At 44.0% G+C, this 14,387-nt stretch overlaps 1 protein-coding gene across 1 annotated transcript in view; it reads right to left on the bottom strand.

Moving 5' to 3' along the window:
* Positions 1–14,387, bottom strand: part of C4H6orf58 (chromosome 4 C6orf58 homolog) — an 80,098-nt gene that overhangs the window by 25,178 nt on the left and 40,533 nt on the right. The window lies entirely within an intron of this gene.

Genomic DNA, 14,387 nt, shown 5'->3' with positions numbered 1-14,387 from the left:
CCATGCTTAGAATCAAGTCGACGCATGCTTGGAAGCATTGAACTTAGTTTTTTTTCAGCACGTTGTTGTGTTTTACATCACCACGTTCTGACACGATCAGTTTTTTAACTGATGGTGTGTAGGCATGACTGACCATCAGTCAGCTTCATCGGTAAACTGATGGAAAAATCCATCAGACCGTTCTCATCGGATTGAACGATCGTGTGTACAGGGCATTAGTCTTATCTTCCTAGGTGTCCTGTAATGCTAGATGTGATGTCAGACAGGTTTCTCTCCCTTGGCACAAGGCTGCCTGACTCCACAGCTAGCAAGAATATGGCTGCTGTGCTAGTGAGTACCTGTCTCTGGCTCACAGCACTTGCCCAAGGTTAGGATGGGTAAGAGGAATGCAGAGGAAGGTGACAGATAGAAACATATGGTGAGAATATCCAGTTCCCTATCTGGAACTGAATATTGTAATAAGTGACACTTCTTCTTTAAATTTTGTTGTGGCTCATACATAAAATTAATAGCGCACCCCTCCCCCTCCTCATTACTTCTTATTAGTGGCCAGTGCCACCAGTGCATAGGAGGAATCCCTTTGGTTCTCCCTTATAGAGGAGTTTATCTCACATGGTTAAGACACAGGTTCTTTCATTCTATTAACAGGTTAGGACCCACCAATTCGGGGTACTTTATCGCAGTAAGTGGGCTTAGCACTATATGACCATATAGTGTGACCAAACCCCCGTATTTTTTAATATGTGTGTTTAACTAACCTTGCAGGATAAGGTTCCATGCACACTGGAGCTGATAAACTGCAGTTAGTTGGAGTTTGGGCGTTTTTTTTAAAAGCCCATTAACTCCACTCTATGTTAGCCTATGTGTCCATGGAGTTATTTCAGCTTTAACTACTTGCCGACCAGCCGCAGGTCGGCTCGGCTGCGCAAGATCACGTAGTTATACCTCATCTCGCGTTTCAGCGCCCCTGGTGCCGACGCGCGTGCCTGGCGGGCGCAATCACCGCCAGGCACCCGCGATCACTGGTTTCAGAGCGAGAACCGGGCGCTTTGTGTGTAAACACACAGCTCCCAGTCCTGTCAGGGGGAGAGACGCCGGATCGTCTGTTCATACAATGTATGAACAGCGATCAGTCATTTCCCCTAGTCAGTCCCACCCCCACCTTCAGTTAGAACACACACAGGGAACATACTTAACCCCTTCCCCGCCCCTAGTGTTAACCCCTTCCCTGCCAGTGGCATTTTTATAGTAATCAATGCATTTTTATAGCACTGATTGCTATAAAAATGCCAATGGTCCCAAAAATGTATCAAAAGTTTCCGAAGTGTCCGCCATAAGGTCGCAGTACCGATAAAAATCGCTGGTCGCCGCCATTACTAGTAAAAAAAAATATTAATAAAAATGCCATAAAACTATCCCCTATTTTGAAAACGATATAACTTTTGCGCAAACCAATCAATAAACGCTTATTGCGATTTTTTTACGAAAAATATGTAGAAGAATATGTATCGGCCTAAACTGAGGAAAAAAATAGTTTTTTTATATATTATTGGGGATATTTATTATAGCAAAAAGTAAAAAATATTCATTTTTTTTCAAAATTGTTGCTCTATTTTTTTTATAGCGCAAAAAATAAAAACCGCAGAGGTGATCAAATACCACCAAAAGAAAGCTCTATTTGTAGGGAAAAAAAGACGTCAATTTTGTTTGGAAGCCACGTCGCACGACCGCGCAATTGTCAGTTAAAGCGACACAGTGCCGAATCGCAAAAAGGGGCCCGGTCATTGACCAGCAATATGGTCCGGGGCTGAATTGGTTAATGAGCAGTAGAGTTTATGGGTTTTTTCTAAAACGCCTGACAATCGCGTTCAAATTGCAGTTTTACCAAAAAAAATGCCAAATGCTGATAAACGCAAGAAAATACAAAAACGCTCAAAAACGCTGCTCGGAAGCGTTTTTTGGCGTTTTTGATTAATTGAAAAAAATCTGGAAAAAAAACGCCAAAAAACGCTAACGCAGAAAAACGCTAAAAACGCTAATAAATGCTATTGCAAAAACAGTAAAAAAAACTGTGAAAGACTCCCTGCAAAGCTACTGGTGTTTTTAGAACATTATTTTAGCGTCCAGTGTGCATGGAGCTTAAATGTATTGACCTAAAGCAGAAGTTTATATGGTGGGTGGTGGGGTAAGCGCTGTCTGCCTCTTTTCACAGGTATAAATATATTGTTAATTGTATTGACTTGTCCAGTATTTATTGAACCAGTTAACGACCGCCCACCACAGTTGTACTGCGGCAGGTTGGATCTCCTGCGCAAATATCCGTCATTGTACGTTAACTCGTGCAGTTGCGGGCAGGCACGCTCCGCCGCCGGCGCACTCTCGCATCCCTGGGTCGGGCAGACTCGACGTCCGCCGGTGACCCGCGATCACCTAGCACAGATGCAGAATGGGGATCTGTCTTTGTAAACAAGGAGACATGATAGGGATTCCCAGAGTCATGTCCCAGGCAGCCCAACCCCCTACAGTTGGAACACACCTATGGAACATTGTGAACCTCTTAATCGCCCCCCAGTGTTAATTCCTTCCCTGCCAGTGTCATTTTTACATTGATCAGTGCATTTTTATAGCATATATGGTCCCCAAAAGTGTAATTTGGAAACAGATTTCTCCGTCGCAATGTCGCAGTCCCGCTAAAAATCGCAGATCACAGCCATAACCTGTAGAAACCAAAAAAACTTCACTAAATCTATCCCATAGTTTGTAGATATAACTTTTGCGCAAACCAATCAATATACGCCTATTGCGATTTTTTTTACCAAAAATATGTAGAAGAATATATATCGGCCTCAGCTGATGAATAATTGATTTTTATTTTTTCTTGGATATGTATTATAGCAAAAAGTAAAAAAAATAAATGTTTTTTTTTTCAAAATTGTGGTTTTTTGTTTATAGCGAAAACAATAAAAAACGCAGAGGTGATTAAATACCACAAAATTAATGCTCTATCAGTGGGAGAAAAAGGACTTAAATGTTGTTGTTTTGTCAGTTAAAGCGACACAGTGCCAGATCGCAAAAAAATGGCTTGGTCATTAAGGGGGGAAATCCTTCCGGTCCTTAAGTGGTTAAAAAACCTTCTGCCTTTACAACCACTTTAATGTCTGAGGTTTACAACCACTTTAAATCACACACACACTGAGGGGACAATGAGCCTACCACTACTATACAGTCTTTTCTCTGCTTGTCTCTTCTAAAGCCCAGGGCAGAACCTTATCTCACGAGCAGCCTTCCTTTGCTTCTCCACTTATTATGCAATACTATATTATTGACATAACAGGAAAGTAAAGGCACTGGGGGGAAATTTTGCATTAGAGATTTCTAAGACTCATTTATATCTGTGCATTTAGAAACACTTTCCTATACCCTGAAACCAAACCTAAATTGCATGTGTTCTATTATTTTAAATAGGTCTGCTCTTATCCATGTGTCATGTTAGGTGCAGTTTGCCAGTGGTTTTATACAATTACATCTTCCTTAGGAATGAATGGTACTGCTGATTATATATATATATATATATATATATATATATATATATATATATATATACACACCATTTTACCAAAAGTATTGGATCACCTGCCTTTACATGCACTTGAACTTTAATGGCATCCCAGTCTTAAGGCTCGTACACACGGTCAGACATCTAACAAAATTTCCCTTGGATTTTTGTCCTAACTGATATGTCCCATCACACCCATAGCATACACACGCTCGGACTTTTTCGGCAACCAACACGAACGTAGTGACGTTTCAACGTACTGCCGAGCGTTTAAAAGAGGAAGTTAAATTCTCCGACGTCACCCGTTGCGTTCCTTCAGCTACTCTAGAGTTAGTTGACGTTTCGTGTGAGTGCTTTCCAGATTTCCTGTTTCGTGCCTTTTTGGTCGTTTCTTTGCGTCCGTTCGCTCGATTCAGAAATGTTGCGCAATCCTGCGAGAGAGCGTGCTGTTTATGGTCTTGGAGTTCTGGCTATTGCTCAAGCCCGGTCCAGGTCCAGGAGTAAGAGGAGGACTGTATGGACCAAAAATTGGTTGCTTCGTCGGGAACAATTTTCCCATATGCCATCTCCACCATCTCCCCCTTGCTCATGGGGGTGGCCTTGTGCTTTCTATAAACTCCTCCACTGCGGGGCCTGTTCATATTAGTTGACTGCGCCATCATCTTCTCCCTCACACATGTACCTCCCTGAATGTCGCATGCAGAAAAAAGAATGTGGTCACGCCCCAGCGTCATGACGCACGTAGAGCGGAGCTTCACGCATGCGCAGGCTATATAAATCAAGAACGAGCGGTCTAGGTCACGGACGCATGAACAAAGCCATCGTTGCGACTCCCCGCCAAGCCGAAGGGATATGCGGAATGAAGGTAGGTGAATACATTGTGACACTAGTGGTTACTGCATGATTTAGCTTATAGAACCAAACCTAGATTGTATAAGCAGGTTAGGAACTCAAAGCAAGCACTTATTGGTTGTATTGTATCCTTTATTGCAGAGATCTGCTAAAAGTCATGCCAAAAGCAAAGGGTGGAAAACTGAATCTCTGCTTTTATTGAGCTATACAGGTCTCACACCTGTCTGTGGCAGGTCAACCATAAACACTATTCAAATACAAATAAAAGGCAGGCAGCAATAGATCAAATGGTGGCAGAAGCGAAGACTATGTACCCCAGGGCCAACGACACTCAGATTAAAGCCAAAATTGGGAGCCTGAGGAGCACGTTTCTCAGGGAGCTCAAGAAGATCGAGGAATCTAAAAGATCGGGAGCTGCAGCAGATGACGTGTATGTGCCCAAGCTATGGTACTTCAACAGCCTGATGTTTTTACCAAACTGAGCCACGACTACATCTATCCACACTACCCTCCGCATCACCAGAGACCACAGATACTGAAGCTGAACCAAGACAGGATGATGAAGAGGAGGAGGAGCTCAGCTTGACCCAGGCATAGTATTATTAAAAATCTTACCATTCAAATATACTATGATGTTAATGTGTTGTTATGATGGCACCAAAAATCAAATGATGCTCCTTTTTCAGACACAGGACCTTGGCAGCCAAGAAGAGGCTGGGCCCAGCAGCCAGTCAACCCAATGCCAAATCCCTACACTGAACCCTCCTAGAAAAGGGGCCAAGAAGAGGCAACATCTAGATGAGGCCACAGCTGAATTTCTAAGTAGGGCCACCTCGGTCATCACCACAGCACCCGATAGTGCAGAAGGGTTTGGATGTTTCATTGCCAATAAGCTGCGTGAAATAGATGCTGATCAAAGGGAGCTATGTGAGGGGATCATCGTACAGCTCCTTAGCAAGGCCAGGAAACGGGAGCTAAACCCTAATTCCCATGTCAGTGATTTAGATCACACACCTCCAGCTACTCAACAACAGGCCTACCAACCACAGACAGCCTACCAACCCCAGACAAGCTACCAAGCCCACCCAGCCTACCCACACCAGCCAACCTACCCACAACAGCAAAACTACCCACCCCAGCAAGCCCACCCACCCCAGCAGCATGGGGGTCAGTGGCCAACTCAGATTTTAGGGGCTACTAATTTTTGCACCAAAATGATGATTTTGTCCAGATTTTTTTGGGTTGTAAATTTGGGTGGATAATTTTCTGCTTGGCTTCAAAAATTGACCGATTAATGCCAGAAAATATGTATATGAAATATTTTTGTGGTTTTTATTATTGTTTTGGGAGTGCCAAAAAAACAAAATGGCCTCAGCTGATGGGGATAGAAGTGTGGAGAGTGTTGGGCGTGGTTCAGTTTGGTATGCCAAAAATAGCAGCCTGGTGAAGTACCACTGCCTGGGGACAGATATGTCTTCTGCTGCTGCTCCCCATCTTTTTGAGTCCACGATCTTCTGGTGCTCCCTATATTTAACGTAATGCTCAGGTCCCCAAGTTTGGAGATTGAAACCTAATTAATGTATGCCCTGGGGTACAGAGGCTTTGCCAATTCCACCAGTTGTTCTATTGCTGTCTTCCTGTTGTTTTGGATCTGTCATTATTTTTGACATTTTATTTTAAATAAAAGGATGATGTTAAAAAGTCTTGGATTATGTGTGGAAAGTCAAATGTCAGTTTGTGAGTAGGCAGGTCCTTTGCTAAAATTAAAGGGACACAAATAGAGTAGTTGGTACTTATAATTGGGGATAATGGGGTTGTTAGAAGTTGACACACAAAAGAATCTAAAAATTTGCTTGATTCATATAAACAAAATACACTAATCCAAAGTAAATACATTTGTTTTTAATCCATCCGTATCACCAGCAAAGCAGGTTTTAATATTATGACATTATAAAGAAAAAGAGAATATGCGCTGCTTTTCTAGATTTCGAAACTTGCCGCGTCATGAATGTGCTTTTTCAAATACGAACTCTAGTTTTACTAGACAGAAGGCTTCCGGCTGCTCTTTACTTCTGAGCATGCGCATTTTTACTTTGTCCAAAAGTCCGATTGTTTTCTGTACACACGGTCAGACTTTGCACCATCGGACTTTTGTTGACGTTGGTCCGTTCGCAGACCCAACTTTTTGTCTGATGAAAGCCAAAAAAGTTGGTCCGATGGAACGTACACACGGTCGGACAAATGCGAAAAGTTACGGATTTTGAAGTTGGTTGGGCAAAAGTCTGACCGTGTTTATGGGGCTTTAGTCCGTAGGGTTAAATATTGGATTGGCCCACCCTTTGCAGCTAAAACTCCTCTAGGAAGGCCATCCACAAGGTTTAGGAGTGTGTCTATGGGAATGTTCTACCAGAAGCACATTTGTGAGGTCAGGCACTGAAATTGGACAAGAAGGCCAGTCTATGCTCAAGTTTTTCCCAAAGGTGTTCTATCTGGTTGAGGTTGGGTCAGTAAAGTTACTCCACCCCAAACTTTCTCATTCATATCTTTATGGACCTTGCTTTGTGCATTGGTCCAAATCATTTGGTTGGAAGTGGGATTATGGTGTGGGGTGTTTTTTTCAGGGGTTGGGCATGGCTCCTTAATGCCAGTGAAGGGAACTCTTTAGGCATCAGTATACCAAGACATTTTGGACTATTTCATGCTCCCAACTTTGTACGAACAGTTTGGAGATGGTCCCTTCTTGTTCCATCATGACTGCGCACCAGTGCACAAACAAGGTCCATTAAGACATGGCTGAGCGAGTTTTGGGTGGACAAACTCGACTGGCCTGCACAGAGTCCTGACCTTAACCCTATATAACACCTTTGGAATGAATTATGGTGGAGACTGCAAGCCAGGCCTTCTCGTCCACATCAGTGCCTGACCTCACAAATGTGCTTCAGGAAAAATGGTCAACATTCCCATAGATACACTCCTAAACCTTGTGGACAGCCTTCCCAGAAGAGTTGAAGCTGTTATAGCTGCAAATGGTGGGCCAACTCAATATTGAACCCTACGGACTAAGACTGGGATGCCATTAAAAGGTCATGTACATGTAAAGGCAGGCGTTCCAATACTTTTGGTAATATAATGTGTGTGTGTGTAGTGTGTGTAATATATATATATATATATATATATATATATATATATATATATATATATATATATATATATATATATATATATAGGCATTCCAAGCAGGTGCAAAAGAAAAATAGTCTTTAATGAGCAATGATAAAATGTTAGCATACACAGTTGCACAAAAGTCCAGAACTTACACAAAGGTAAGTTTTCATTTAAAGAACCTGCTGCAGATTTAGTTAGAGCTAGAGCTTTTGGAAATATAAATAGTCCAGTTCTTGGCAAGGTGTTTAATAGGAGCTGTATAAACCACACATCCTGATTGTAAAAACAAATTGAATAAAAGCACAACTGTCAGAGGAATGAAATTTCCACCATGGTTTTGATGGAAATCCCCCACCCCAAAAAAAGAAAAAGATGTGCAAATGTAGTCCTTTGGATCAGCATATGTGTCTATTGTAGCTTTAGCATCAAGTAAAAATTGAAAACAGTAAAACTTGAACTCATCTATAAAGAATACAAACAACAAAATCATAAGAAAATAAAAAACCTAAAAAAAGAAATTCACAGAACAAAATTGCATGGACCATTTTTACAGCTTGGTAAAGCATTATGTTGTCTGCGTTTTAGACAAATTAAAGTGATACTAAAGGTTCCCTTTTTTTTTTAAATAACAAACATGTCATGCTTACCTCCACTGTGCAGCTCGTTTTGCACAGAGTTGCCCTGATCCACCTGTTCTGGGGTCCCTCGGCAGCTCTAGCGGCTCCTTCCTGCATTAGATAACCCCCTCTGGGAAGCTCTCTCCTGAGGGGGTTACCTTGCGGACACGCTCCTGGGTCATACACACGACGTCCATAGATGCTGAGTGTATGACTTGGCCCCACCCCGGAGCCTGCGTCATTGGATTTGATTGACAGCAGTGGGAGCCAATGGCTGCGCTGCTATCAATCTATTCAATCAAAGCTGGGACTCCGTAAAGAGGAGGACAGCAGGGACGCGCCGAGCAGGTAAATTGGCTTAGGTATGTAAAATGGGGGGGCTGGGTGGCCGGTGATTGCCAGGTTTCACCTTTCACCTTAATGCATAGGATGCCATAGGAAGTTTCCTGTTTTCAAGTTGACATTTGCTATTGCTTTCTACTGGCCTTTCTCTAGCCACTTTAATAAAGAGCATTTTCACCCCCTTGCTGCTCGGTCAATTTTCAGTTTTCAGCGCTGTAACATTTTGAATGACAATTGAGCAGTCATGCAATACTGTACCCAAATAACATTTTCCCCAAAAATAGAGCTTTCTTTTGGTAGTATTTGATCACCTCTGCGGTTTTTATTTTTTGCGCTATAAACAAAAGAAGAGCGACAAGTTTAAAAAAATATATATATATTTTTTACTTTTTGCTATAATAAATATTCTAATTTCTTGAAAAAAAAAAAAAATATATATATATATATATATATATATATATATATATTTTTTTTTTTCAAGAAATTAGAATATTTATTATAGCAAAAAGTAAAAAATATATATATATATTTTTAAACTTGTCGCTCTTCTTTTGTTTATATTTTTTTTTCTCAGTTTAGGCCCATATATATTCTTCTACATAATTTTGGTAAAAAAAAAATGCAATAAGCGTATATATTGATTGGTTTGCACAAAAGTTATAGGGCCTATAGGGGATAGATTTATGGCATATTTTTTATTTATTTTTTTACTAGTAATAACGGCGATCTGCAATTTTTATCGTGACTGTGACATTGCGGCGGACACATTGGACACTTTTGACACTATTTTGGAACCAATTCACATTTATACAGCGATTAGTGCACTGATTACTGTATAAATGTCACTGAGTGAGTGAGTAACTTGTATAGCGCTACAAATGCGAACTAAATCGCCTCAAGGCACTGTATCCAATATCGTCATCCAGCCACACTTCGGAATAGATGGGTCTTACGTTTTTTTCTGAAGGCCCGACCGTTTTCTTCCATGCGGATGTCTGTAAGTATAGCCGTGGTCCTTGGACTGCGAATCTTCGTTCTTCTTTAGATTTGTAGTGGGACATGGGGATGTGGAGGAGGTTCTGGTTAGTTGATCGTAGGGCCCGATTCGGGGTGTAGTGTTTTTATTTTCTCACATAAGTATTGCGGCGCGTTTCCTTGTGTGCATTTGTGGGTGGGGCAGAGGGTCTTGAATGTCACCCGATCATTTACGGCTAGCCAGTGGAGGGTCCTCAGGACTGGGGTGATTGGTTCCCACAATTTTTTACCCGTTACCAGTCTGGCTGCAGTGTTGTGATGGTTTGTCCAAAGATGGTGGAAGGAGTCCATGTCGTCCTATAATTTGTCTTCCGGTTTGCGTGGAGAAAGAGAAGTTCTGTTTTGGATCCATTGAGATTGAGGGAGCACTCCGTCATCCAATTATCTATCAATGACAGGCATTTTTTGAATCCGTGATATTGGTCTTTTTTGATGGTGATGCGAAGATAAAGTTGAGTGTCGTCCACGTAGGAGTGATAGAGCAGATCTTGTTCTCTGATGATTGTGAGGAGTGGGCAGAGGTAGATGTTGAAGAGCACGGGCGACAGGGGTGATCCTTGAGGGATTCCGCATGTAACGGTGCAGGCTTCTGAAGTGGAAGCTCCTAGTTTCACTGTCTGGGATCGATTTTCTAGGAATGATGCGAAATATGGTAGATCTGAGTCTGCGATTCCACCTACTTCTGTGAGACGAGTGAGTAGAATTTTGTGGTCTACTGTGTCGAAAGCTGCACCAAGGTCCAGCAGCACCAGGAGACACGATTCTCCTTCGTCCGCTTCGTCACTGGCAGGGAAATGGTTAACACTAGGGGGCGATCAAGGGATTAAATGTGTTACCTAGGGAGTGATTCTAACTGTGGGGGGAGGGGACTGACTGGGGGAGGTGACCGATCAGTGTTTCTCTGTACAAGGAACACATGATCAGTCTCCTCTCCCCTGAGACATTGCAGCCATCGGGCACACGCATCGGCTCCCGAGTGACGCGGCGCGCGCGCACCCCTTAGACGGCCGGGAAGCCCAGGAAGTTTTATGATGCCCGCCCATGATGGGAGATCCCTCCTGCAGACGTCATTCGACTACGGGCGGGAAGAAGTTATTAAATCTAACGTCCCATGGCTTCCAAATGAACAAGGAAAATGCTTATTTTCCATCTTCAAATTAACAGCAGTGAACAGCGCTCTACCCCAAAAAAAAGTATGTCCTTTTTTTCCCACAAATAGCACTTTCTTTTTTTGTGTTATTGATCACCACTGCGTTTTTTATTTTTTGCGCTATAAACAAAAAAAAGACCAACAATTTTGAGAAAAAAACTATATTTTTTACTTTCTGTTATAAAACATATACATACATTTAAAAAAAAAAAAATCGAATTTCTTGATCAATTTAGGCCAATATGTATTCTGCTACATACAGTATTTTTGGTAAAAAAATCCAATTAAGCGTATACTGATTGATTTGCGCAAAAGTTATAGCATCTACAAGCGATGGAATGCATTCTGGAATTTGTACTTTATTTAAAAAAAAAATACTAGTAATGGTGGCGATCCGCGACTTATAGTGGGACTGCGATATTGCTGCAGACATTTGGATGCTAACTGACACTTTTGAAATTTTTGGGGAACCAGTGATACTAATACAGTGATCAGTGCTAAAAATATGCACTGTCACTGTGCTAACGACACTGACTGGGAAGGGGTTAAACATCTAGTGCAATTATGGGTTAAATGTGTGCCTAGCCACTGTTTTGGTGTACTGTGTGAGGTGCTTTTACTAAGGCAAGTAATGGATTTTCTCTGCTGCCCATATCTGTTTGAATACAAGAAAGAATATTGCTTGCTTTGGAAATCGCAGCTTGGCATTACATGATTTTATTAAACTTATGATCTACCAAAACCCCCAGATCCTTTTTCACCACTGATTCTACTACCCCTAGTATGTATAATGCCTGAATATTTGTAGCCCACAAGTGCATAAGTTTACATTTATCATCTATGTGTTTTATTAAACTCTCCAGTATATTCCCAATTATAGAAGTTAAACTAACAGGTCTATAGTTACTTGGTAAAGATACTGACCACTTTTTAAATATAGGCACCACATTGGCTTTACACCAAACCTATGGTACTATGCCAGTCAACATAGAGGTTACGTGGTTCTCTTGAAGCTTCAGGGGCCATACTTAACGTCCTCTATAATTTTTCAAGTTGCCCTAGCACTTGCCACTCTGTCAGGAAAGTAATAAGAGGTTATCTGTTGTTTGGTGGGATCGGACATCTGAGCTACACACAGAGATACTACTGTTAGGTGAAGTTAAGTGAACATACATTTATAACAAACCAACAACCAAACAGTAAAACGCACATGCAAATAGTCAGCGTTCAAATAGTTATTCAGTCTAATAAACTACTGTATGTACATGTAGCGCCCCCTTACTTTCAGTACGGGCACTACGCTAAAGTTAGTGGGGAGTGGGAGAGTTATTTTGCTCCCATTCACAATTTGTTAAATTGTGGGCTGCTGTCATTCCGGAACTGTCCTGTAGGTCAGTCTGCGCTCCAGGGATGCAACCCTATCCCTGGACGACAGTTGGCGCTAGAGGGGTTCTGGCAAAGCCGCTTTTCCCCAGCAGCCAATGAGAGGAGTTTTCCCTCGCGGGGCATGCTGGGGCAGAGTATATCTGTGGCGGACGCCATTTTTGGTGGTTCTTCTCGCGGGTTCCAGGTTCCAGGTGCGGCATCCACCTTTAGGGTGCGTGCATCCAACGGACCCGGGCGATGGACTTCCAGGTCAGGGTCGCATGCTACGCAGAGCTCCATATTGCTGAGAGGGGCCCCAGTGACTTACTGGGTCCCCCGCTTTGCTGTGAAGATCCCAGGCTGGGTGCCGCTCGATTGGGGGGTCGGCTTGAGGAGAACCCGGAGGCAGGTTGTCCAACAGAGCTTGAACGAACCATCGGGGATCTGGTGACTGGAATGCTGACAGGTACTCTTTGCTGTCATCCAGTGACCTATGTTCAATCTACTGGCAGGATTCGCTCAATTCGTCCATTTAGCTCATTCAAGTAGTAGGCCTGTGGCAGAGGCCCTAGAGCCAGGTCTGTGGCAGAGGCCTGTTCCTCCCAGCAATCTAAAGCGACGCTCCGGCTGCCAGGCTTGTGGCGGAGGTCTGTCCGGGGGCACTTCACCCACTCTGGCTAGAGTGGCGATGAACGGTGACTACTATTATTGTTCTGCATAGAGCAGGATTGCTCTCTCTAAATCCAGGCCTGATACCACATGTTCTTTATCGCTTCATCAACCTTTTCCTTCCTACTGCATGTTGATGTTGGCTATGTTGGGCCTGAAATAAAGCATTTGAAAACTTTCCTTCATGTACTGGACATTCTCTCACTACTTTATTCATCAGCTACACCCCTAGACAACATTGAGGTAACTTAATATGCCGATCCCAACAACAAACCAGCGGCTCCTGCGGGGGTAGCGCTACACGGGGCTCGTCCGGGATTCGGCTGTTACCGTTGGCAACAAGAAAAAGTGAGTGGGAATTTACTAAAGAGTGAGGAGTGTTGTGTACTTAGAACTGTCCGGCTGCGAGAGAGTTGGCCTTGCATCGCTAGGCTTGGGCCTGCGTGCAGCCTAACACGCGCCTGCAGCGTGTCCGGACGAGGTCTTCGGGTGGGAGGAGTTACCCTCCCCTGCGTGAGACGTGTAGCGGAGTTTCGTGCCAAGCCAGCAGAGCACCGCCCATCCACAAGGAAGAAGGAGAACCGCATGGTGATGTCTGCCTTCCTACAACCGGGTGTTGCCATTCCGCAATTGAGGTCCCCAACTACCTTGCAGAGGGTCCTCAGCATGTTCTCACCACCTGGGGTGCCCATGACCCGCTTGTCTACCCAGGGACAGTTCGTGCTCTTGTCCAGTGCCGGAACGGAGATGCTGGGCCTGACCTGTCCCCGCTGCGGGGGACCTGTCGGTGAAGATTCAGCCGTTTGCCCGATGCCAGCACTGCCGGGCCTATTTTTTTGTGGCCACATCGCCCACACAAGCTCCAAAGGAGTATCGGGTGAATTTTGTTACTGCCACCATTACCACGGAGGAGGAGATCGTATGGCCGGAGCCATCCCCGTTGGTAGCTATAGTGGAACCAGAAGTCCGGGACCCTGATATAATCTCAGTATCGTCCTCTTGACATGCTCCTCGGCTGCCGCGCCACCACGCTCACTGGAGGAAAGCCCTGTGGACGGCCCGGACCAAGAAGGTGACCCATCCAGCGTGACCAGTTCAATTGAAGTGACTTGCATACAGGCCGAAACCACGTTGGAGACAACCACTTCTACGGCGGTCTCCGTTTGGTGTGTCTCCTCGGGAGCGGGACCTGCTCCGGCCTCCTGCAGCCGTGGTCGAGGCCTACCTATTTAATGCTCTTTGTCGGATTGGCCGAGAGACTCTACAACAGCCAAACCCTGCGGTTATCTGCCAGCAGAAGAGTTACAATTGTCAGACTTTGACCCTTTATCGGATGATTCCCTAACTGATGACGGCGACCTTCCTGATTGCCTCTTTGAGTCCCGGTTCCCTGAGTCGCAGGGCCCCGGAGGATCCCGTGCCTTCCACGGTACTCGAAGGAGGAAGAAACGCTCCGGCCGGAGCGCATCGCGTGGGTCCCAGCAGTCGTCCTTGGACGTTCCGTGTCTAACCTGGGGAGTCGGTGAGTTAAATGTTGTTCCTGTCACGCTCACCACCCCTGTGCCCCTTGTTGCTCCCCCACTAAAGAGGGCACCGGACGCAATGATGCTGCCAGGACGCGGGGACCCACACAATT

This window comes from Rana temporaria, chromosome 4 (assembly GCF_905171775.1).
Source record: "Rana temporaria chromosome 4, aRanTem1.1, whole genome shotgun sequence".
Lineage (NCBI taxonomy): Eukaryota > Metazoa > Chordata > Amphibia > Anura > Ranidae > Rana > Rana temporaria.
The sequence above is the reverse complement of the archived record's forward strand: the minus strand, read 5'-3'. Positions and strand labels throughout refer to the sequence as shown.